Genomic DNA, 8,147 nt, shown 5'->3' on the forward strand with positions numbered 1-8,147 from the left:
AGAGTCAAGTGAAGAACCAGGTCAAAAACCCAGCATCCTCTCTCACCACATGCCTGCTGGAGGGAGCAGGTACAGTCAGTAGCAACTACTGTGTACCAGGCTCTTTACACACAGCATCCCAAAGCAGCCCACTAATGTGCACCACATAAGGGATGGAACAGAACCTCGGAGATGCTCAGTAGCTTGTTCTTCAGGTTAGAGCATGTTTGGTCAAGACCCTGTTTAAATTCCAAGCCAGGCCTTTTGGCCCCAGCCATGATGCCCCCATGTGGCAACAGGCTCGGCCCCTTGGGGTTTCAGGGGTCAAATTCAGAACTCTTAAAGATGATCCTTTCCCTTCTCAGTTCTAAAGGTTCTGTTGGACATGCTCTGTTGTGGAAGCTTTTTTCAGGGTCTTTCCATCCTGTCTCAGGCAGACTGGTACAAGTGAGATGGGGTGCAGGAGCGAAGAGCACCCAGGTCCAGGCATATTAGTGAGTAGTTGTTCCTCCTGTCTGCTCACAGAAAGCAGCAGGTCCAGCCAGGCCAAGCTCACTGCTGCAGACAGAGGTCCTCGAGCTAGCCTTGCTAGTGGCAACCAAAGGGGGTCACAGAGGAAGGAGACAGGCACTGTATTTTCTTCTTTAGCCCTGAATTTCACACAAAATAAACATGCAATTCTCTGCTGCATCCATACGCCTTGGCTCTGGAGAATGTGGGACTTTCTGCCAGCTTCTCCATTTGTCTTTTCTAGACAGTGACTAGCCACATTTCTTACAGTGACTAGCCACATCTTGTAACATATAGCCAGAGGCTCCTTGACCTGATGACCTACAGTGTTCAGCCCTTTTGTCAGTGATGGTGGAGAGGACCATTCCAGTCCTTTCCCTGGGGGCAATTAGCACATCAATTCCTGAGGCTCTGGAAGCAGCTCTGCTGCCTAAATGGGCTCATGAAATGAAGTGCTGTGGAGGCGGATAGAATGATTTCTGCTTCGGGGCTCCAGATGAAGACCAGTGTCTTCCCCTCCTCTCCCCAACAAGATTTTGGGCTTTGCATGGGGGTCTCCTTGGGGAAGCTTCACAGTTCAGGGCTGACTGTTGAAAACACCCACCTTTCACCCTGTATGTGTTTTCACAGTACAGAAAAGTCATCTTTCTTCTCTCACAGATGTTCCAGGAAACCTGCCTGAGCAGATCAAGAAAGTGTCTCAGCAGAGAACTGAGCATACATCTGGGCCGCCTGCTGGACTGGATCTCCTGAGGAAGGGTTGTTTTCCTGTATGCTCTGTTCCAGTTCATGGCTAACATGAAGATGGGACCTTGGTCATCCAGGTGGAGCATCTCTCACTGGTATCAGATGGATACCATTTACAACAGAACCAGGAACTGAAGTACAATCCAGCATAATTATACATATATATATATATGTATACAGAACACTTTGAGCCATGGTTGAAGGTCATCAAAAGAAATATAAACTCTCAGGTATTCCTGTTTAGCAGTACATTGTTATCGTTAAGGTGATAGATCTTTCTAATTTGATCTATTGACTCTGAAGAATTCTAGTCTTATGCCCAGTACATCAAATAAAATAAACAATTAGGCCTAAACCAAGAAGAGATGACAAAATACTAAAGAACATGTTCTCACACCTGCCCTTCTGGTTCTAATACGTACCGTATAGCCACAGTCACACAGAAAGAGTTGTGGGGAAGAAACAGATGAGTAGATAAACAGAACTCCACACAAAGCTCAACAGACCTGCATAAATCAAGTCAGAGACACCCGGCATAATCAATGTGAAAAAAACGGTTTCCTCCACAAACAGCTACAGAAGAAGTACAGAAAAGCAAACAATATGAAACCTGTGTGGAAAAATCAGCACAGTCATAAACATGGCTGACCCCAAAAGTCCTAATACCAAAATGGTCACGTGGAAGCTGAAAAAGTCACAGCCTTGTACCCTTATAAAGAGGAAGATCGAGACAGAGACACTCAAGGAAGGTGACCTGTGGATACTGGTGCTCTACTGCCACCACCCATGAAAATACAGAAGCTGGGGTATGGGCAGGACAGACCCTCCCTAGGACTCTAGAGGGAGCCTGGCCCTGTCCCATTCCAGAACCAGAGAGCTAAGAGACAACATAGCCCTGCTCTAAGCTATTTGGTTTCTGGTTGATGTTATGGCAGCACCAGGGAAATGATCCTTGCAGACATGCAGATGGGCAGTGCCCACCCCCTTTCCCAACCACAGCTGCTTCCCAAGCCCACTGCATGAGAGGGTGGGGCTAGGAGCAGATCCCTTTACAGGCCCAGGCTGGGTGCTTAACTTTGAATTCTGCCTTATCTGGTAGTTCTGCCTTTAACTCCCAGACCCCATGGACTAGTGATGAGGAGGAGGAAGAATCAGGCCTTACTGGAGCTTTTGAGTCTCCATCCTGCTGTTCCAGGAGGCCAGAAAAGCTAGAGTTGCATATACCTTCATCACCTCCCCACATACAGCATTTAAGTATCAACCCCTATTGAACTCACCACCTGCTGCCTCACAAACACTGCTAGGCATCAGGCCTTGCTGGACACTCCCACGCCCTCCCCAATGCTCGGTGTCAAGCCCCACAGAACACCTGTCTGCTGACCCATGTACACTGCTAGATATCAATGCTGCCTTCCCCTTCCTAGGTACCCAACATATATAGTCCTAGGTATCCAGCCCTGATTATACTTCTGCCTTTGCTATGCACACATTGCTAAGTGTCAGGCCCTGTTGGACACCCCTACCCCACATACCACATACATAGCTATGTATCAGGCCTATCATATACTCCACCCCCAGTTCTGAGGCCCCACATATACTACTAGGTATTAGGTCCTGCTGCCCCATTCTCCCAGTGCACTCAATTCACACTAGTAGGATTCAGGACCTGCTGGACTTGTTCTCCCCACTAACACTGGCAAGCAGCACTGCTAGTTAATGGGCTCTAGTTGACATCCCCTGCCCTGTCAGCACATCTCCAAATGCACTCCTAATATTAGGCCTGTTGAATACCTCCTGTCCTAGTTAGTTTCTCCATTGCTATGACAAAATACTCTAACCAATACCAACTTGGGAAGGAAAGGGTTTATTTGGCTTATGTTTCCTAGGTCACACAGTTCATCAAGGAGCCCAAGGTAGGAACTCAGGGCAGGAACCTGAGGGCAGGAGATAAAGCACAGGCCATGGAGGAACACTGATTATTGACTTGCTCCTCTGGCCCATGCTCAACCTGCTTTCTTATACAATATAGGACCATCTGCTCAGGGGTGGCACCACCCACAGTGGGCTAGGCCCTCCCACATCACTCAACAATCAAGAAAATACCCCATAGACAAGGCCACAGGCCAGTCCAATGGAGGAAATTCCCCAATTGAAGCTCTCTCAACCCAGATGTGTGAAGTTGGCAACTAAAGCTATCCAGCACAATTGACCGCTTGTCAACGTGACACACAAACACATTACTATTAAACCATAACCTTTTCATTTCTTGTCCCCAAGATATGATGTTAACAATATCACAACATAAGACAGTACAAACTTAAAAGTCCCACAGTCCTTAAAAATCTAAAGACTTAAAAATCCACAGTCTCTTTTAAAAGTCTCTTAACTGTGGGCTCCTGTAAAATCCAAAACAAGCACTGTCTTAGTTCAAAAGGGAAGAATTGGGCACATCTAAGCAAAACCAAAGTCCAGCAAAGTAGCTCAAGGCTGAACATCTGGGATTCACTCATGATCTTTTGGGTTCCAAAGGGTTTTAGCAGCTTCACTTCTCTAGCTCTGCTGGGCATAGCACACCCAGCTCATCTTGCAGACCCAGGCCAGCTCCATTCCACACCCACTGCTGTACTTAGTGGTTGTCCCATGGTCCTGGAATCTCAAAAACACTGGGGTCTCCACTGAAACTGAGGCTGCACCTTCACCAACGGCCTCTTCTGCCTCTTAGGGGCGCAAAGCCTCAGATTCTCTCCATGAGCCCTTCAATCACTGAAATTGAGGCTGCACTTTCACCAATGGCCTTTTCTGGCCTCTCAGAGTGCCAAGCCTCAGCTGCTCTCTGTGACCCCTTCATACACTTCCAACACCAGAACCATGCAGGATATTCTTACACATTGCCAAGTCCTGCTTCCAGTGTGGGATGGAGGCCGGGGCCCCTTTTGGACCATAGCATGTGTGTGCTAACCCTGAGGAACTACTTCCCAGAAGATTTCACCACAGTGATGCTGGTCTCTTGTTACAGCTAATTTTTCAGCCCCAGCTAACCAGCATCAATTGTCCCAGTAAAACTAAGTTCTCACTTCAGTGGTTCTGGTCTCTTCTTTTTTTAAATATTCTATTTATTATTTTTATTTTATGTGTACGAGTGTATTGCCTGCATGTATGTAAGTACACTTGCTTCGAATTCCCCTGGAACGGAGTTAAGGATGGTTTATAGCCTCCATGTGCGTGCTGGGAATCGAACTCAGGTCCTCTGCAAGAGCAGTTAGTGTTCTTAAGCGCTGAGCCATCTCTCCAGTCCCCTGGTCTCTTCTTAATCACAGCTGCTTTTTCAGCACCCCCCCCCCCGCGACCAGTGCCCTCCTCCACCTCAGGCCTAGGGATTGACAGGGTCATCAGGTGTTTGACAAAGTTTCTGTGTGATCCACAAAGCAACAGGTATATCTATGTTCGTACGATGTCAAACATTTACTGATGGTAAATCAGAAATTTATTTTAAAACCATTCTTTTGTATACATTTTACTATTTATTAAAGATGAAAGCAAATTTTCATGCTGATGAGATGGGTATGGGTTACGGTTAGCAATGTCAACTTGATATAACCTAGAATCACCTGAGAAGTGAGTCTCAAGGAGGGATTGTTTACACTGAGTTGGCCTGTGGGCATGTCTGTGAGGGATTATCTTAAGCTAATTGATGAGGGAAGATCCAGCCCACGGGGGCAGCACCATTCCCTAGGCAGGAGGTCCTGAACTGTGTATGGAGGAGAAATGGAGCTGAGCACAAGCAGGCAAGCATGTGTGCATTATTTCTCTCTGCTCTTGCCTATGGACGTGACATGACTAGCTATTTGAATTTCCTGCCTTGGCTTCCCCACAATGATGAACTATAACCTGTAATTGTAAGCTAAAATTTTCCCCTTTTCCCCTAAATTGTTTTTGTGGAAGCTTTTTATCATAGCAACAGAAGTGAAATGAGAACAGTGTTTTTACATAAAAATTAAATCCTGGCTGAATTGTTGATATTGCGGGATGCAGAGCTTCTTCAATGTGTTGATATGTTGATTTTATAACTGTCAATGCTGAGAACAACATTTCTTACTCACTAGTAAATCTTCATGTAATGTTCTTTTTTTTCAATGAAAATCTAATTTCAAACCTATATTACTTGATAATAAGCTCTTAATAGAAGGTGAGTGACAAATTCTATTTCAGTTCCTCATGGCTTACAAGCCCTGCATGTGCTTTCAAATCAAAACTTAAATGAGCAATTTCTAAAACTACCTCTAGGCACTTAAACAGTTTATTTTCAGTCATAAAATCATTTGTAGTTGGAAACATTTCTAAAGAATCATTTTGAACCCTATTTTTTGTTTGTGAATTTCTTTATTAAAACTTGGGAGTTATCTTTTAACATAAATATGTTACAAGTGTTTCCATGAAGGTACATGTTTAAATCATTGAGTTTTTCAAACAACACAGTTTTGAAATCCCTAAGCCATCATGAAAAAATTAGCAAAATCAGATTTTCACTTAATCAAAAATATCACAAAGACATCTTTCAATTTCAACAATCTGTTCAAACTTCACCGTGTTGAAAGTCACCCAGTCTTTGCATGTAGTGCTTGCTAACCTTCTGTCATCAGAGTCCATGTCTTTGCAGAGGTTTGAAAGCAAATGAATGTTGAAGTCATGGCTCAGTGATTTTGATAGTGTCAAGTTGCACAACATCTAACTTGAGGGATAGTTTTTTGGCTGTGAGTGTCTCCTAATTGATTTTGGGACACAATAAACTAGCACACTCTCTCTTAAGAGAAAAAGAAAGAATGGCCATCAAGATTCTACATTACAACACTGAAACAGATAAGATATGGTCAAGCTGTATGTGAAAGAATCAGTAAGCCATTCTTAACATTAAAACTGCCACCACGTACTGGTATAAAACAGACCAACAGTAGATCAATGGATCAGAATCGAGGATCCAAGGAAACTGACAAGACTATGCCCAACTGTGGCGAAAACCACATTTAAAAGAGACATTCAATAAATGGTATTGGCAAAACTGAATTTCCACCTGCAGAAAAATAAAATTGGGTCACAACTTTCACCTTGTACAAAAATCCATTTGAAGTGGATAAAAGACATTAATTTAAAACCTGAAACATAGAGATGAAAATATAAGGAATGCTGTTTGGGACACTTGGGTAGGCAAGAACTTTCTGAACAGAATACCAATAGCACAGCCACCATCCCCAAATATCAACAGATAGGACTATATAATATTAAAAAGTTTCTGCACAGCGAAGGAAACTATCAGCACAGCATACAGACAGCCCACAGAATGGGAGAAAATTGTTACCAGCCGTACATCAGATAAGGGCTAATATCCAGAATTTATCAAGAACAGTACAAATTAAATACCAAATAAAATTAATAATCAACAAATAGGTTAATGAATTGAATAGACAGTTTCCAAAAAAGAAAGGAAATAAATAAATAAATAAACAAACACAGCTGGCAACTATTTTAAAAAGTGTTCAATGTCCCAAGTCATCAGAGAAATGCAAATTAAAGCTATTTTGAGAAGCCCCATTACTCCAGCCAGAAAGACTATCATCAAGGAAACTGGTACCAAATTTGGAGAGGATGTGGAGAAAGAGGAATCCTTATTCGCTGCTGGTGGGAGTGCAAATTAGTTCAGCCATTATGAAAAACAGTTTGGCGGTTCCTCGAAAATTAAAACTGGAGCTACCATATGACCCAACTATCTCCTATCTGGGCATAGACCCAGAGAACTCCATATACTAACATAGAGATATTTGCACCCCCATGTTTATTGCTGCCCTACCCAGTTACCCATCAACAGATGAACAAATTGGGTACATGTATAAAATGGAATATTATTCATCTCTAAAGAAAAACGAAATCACAAAGTTTGCAGGAAAATAGATGAACCTAGAATGTATAATATTAAGTCACATCATCCAATGTCAGAGTGTAAAAAGAAAAAAACCCTCCATGTTCTCCCCATATACTGATCCTGTCCTAAAATATATTCATGTACATATGAAAACAAATACATGTGTGGGTATAATATTTAGGAAGGAGAACCAGAGAGGGCAAAGTTTTTTAAAAGGCATAGTAATGAGTTCATATATACTGTACACTTCATTTAAGTTATTTGATTTAATGCAAAGTAAGTCCTTATGTGATTCTGCAAGATGCTGTTACCATACAGGGAAATTTGAATTTTAAATCAAGTTTATTCATTTCATTCTTTGAATACTTCTATATGCTATAGCATTTTTTTTTTTTGGTCAACACCAATTAACTTTAAAAGTAAAGAAGTAAAATAAGAACCAAAAAACATGCCATCATAGAAATATTAAGTGTAAAGCCTCCATAAATAGTCTAATGGGAATATCATCAGAAAGAGGAGTGGAAGCTTTTGAATCGGTGGTCTGAGGTTCCTGCATCCAAGAATTTCTTCTTCATCTGAACAGTGAGAATAAACAGGTGCCAAGACGCTTTCAGGGCATCAGTGCGAGGCTGAGAAGCTCTGAAACTTGCGTTTCAGACCCAGAGTTCCAGGACTGAGAGAGAAGAGACAGTGTGCTGTTTTCGAGTCTTCAAGAAGTGTGAGTCCTCAAGTGATAAATATAAGGGAATGATGAATACAAGGGTTCACTGTCATTCAATAGAGATGAAGAAAAACTTTGAAGACACCAAAGAGAGGGTAGACATTTACCCACAGAGGGTCAAGGTAGCAATGACCAGCATCCCCTTAGAATCCACTCAGTTATGCAAAGAGTAGAGTGACATCAAAATGTTCACAGAAAAACCCACACACCAAGAACACTATCCCCTGTGAACCTACCCTTCACTGTGCACAAAGTGCAGGAGAAATAAAGCCTTCA

The sequence above is a fragment of the Nannospalax galili genome, unplaced genomic scaffold (assembly GCF_000622305.1).
Source record: "Nannospalax galili isolate Female #2095 unplaced genomic scaffold, S.galili_v1.0 scaffold1532, whole genome shotgun sequence".
NCBI lineage: Eukaryota > Metazoa > Chordata > Mammalia > Rodentia > Spalacidae > Nannospalax > Nannospalax galili.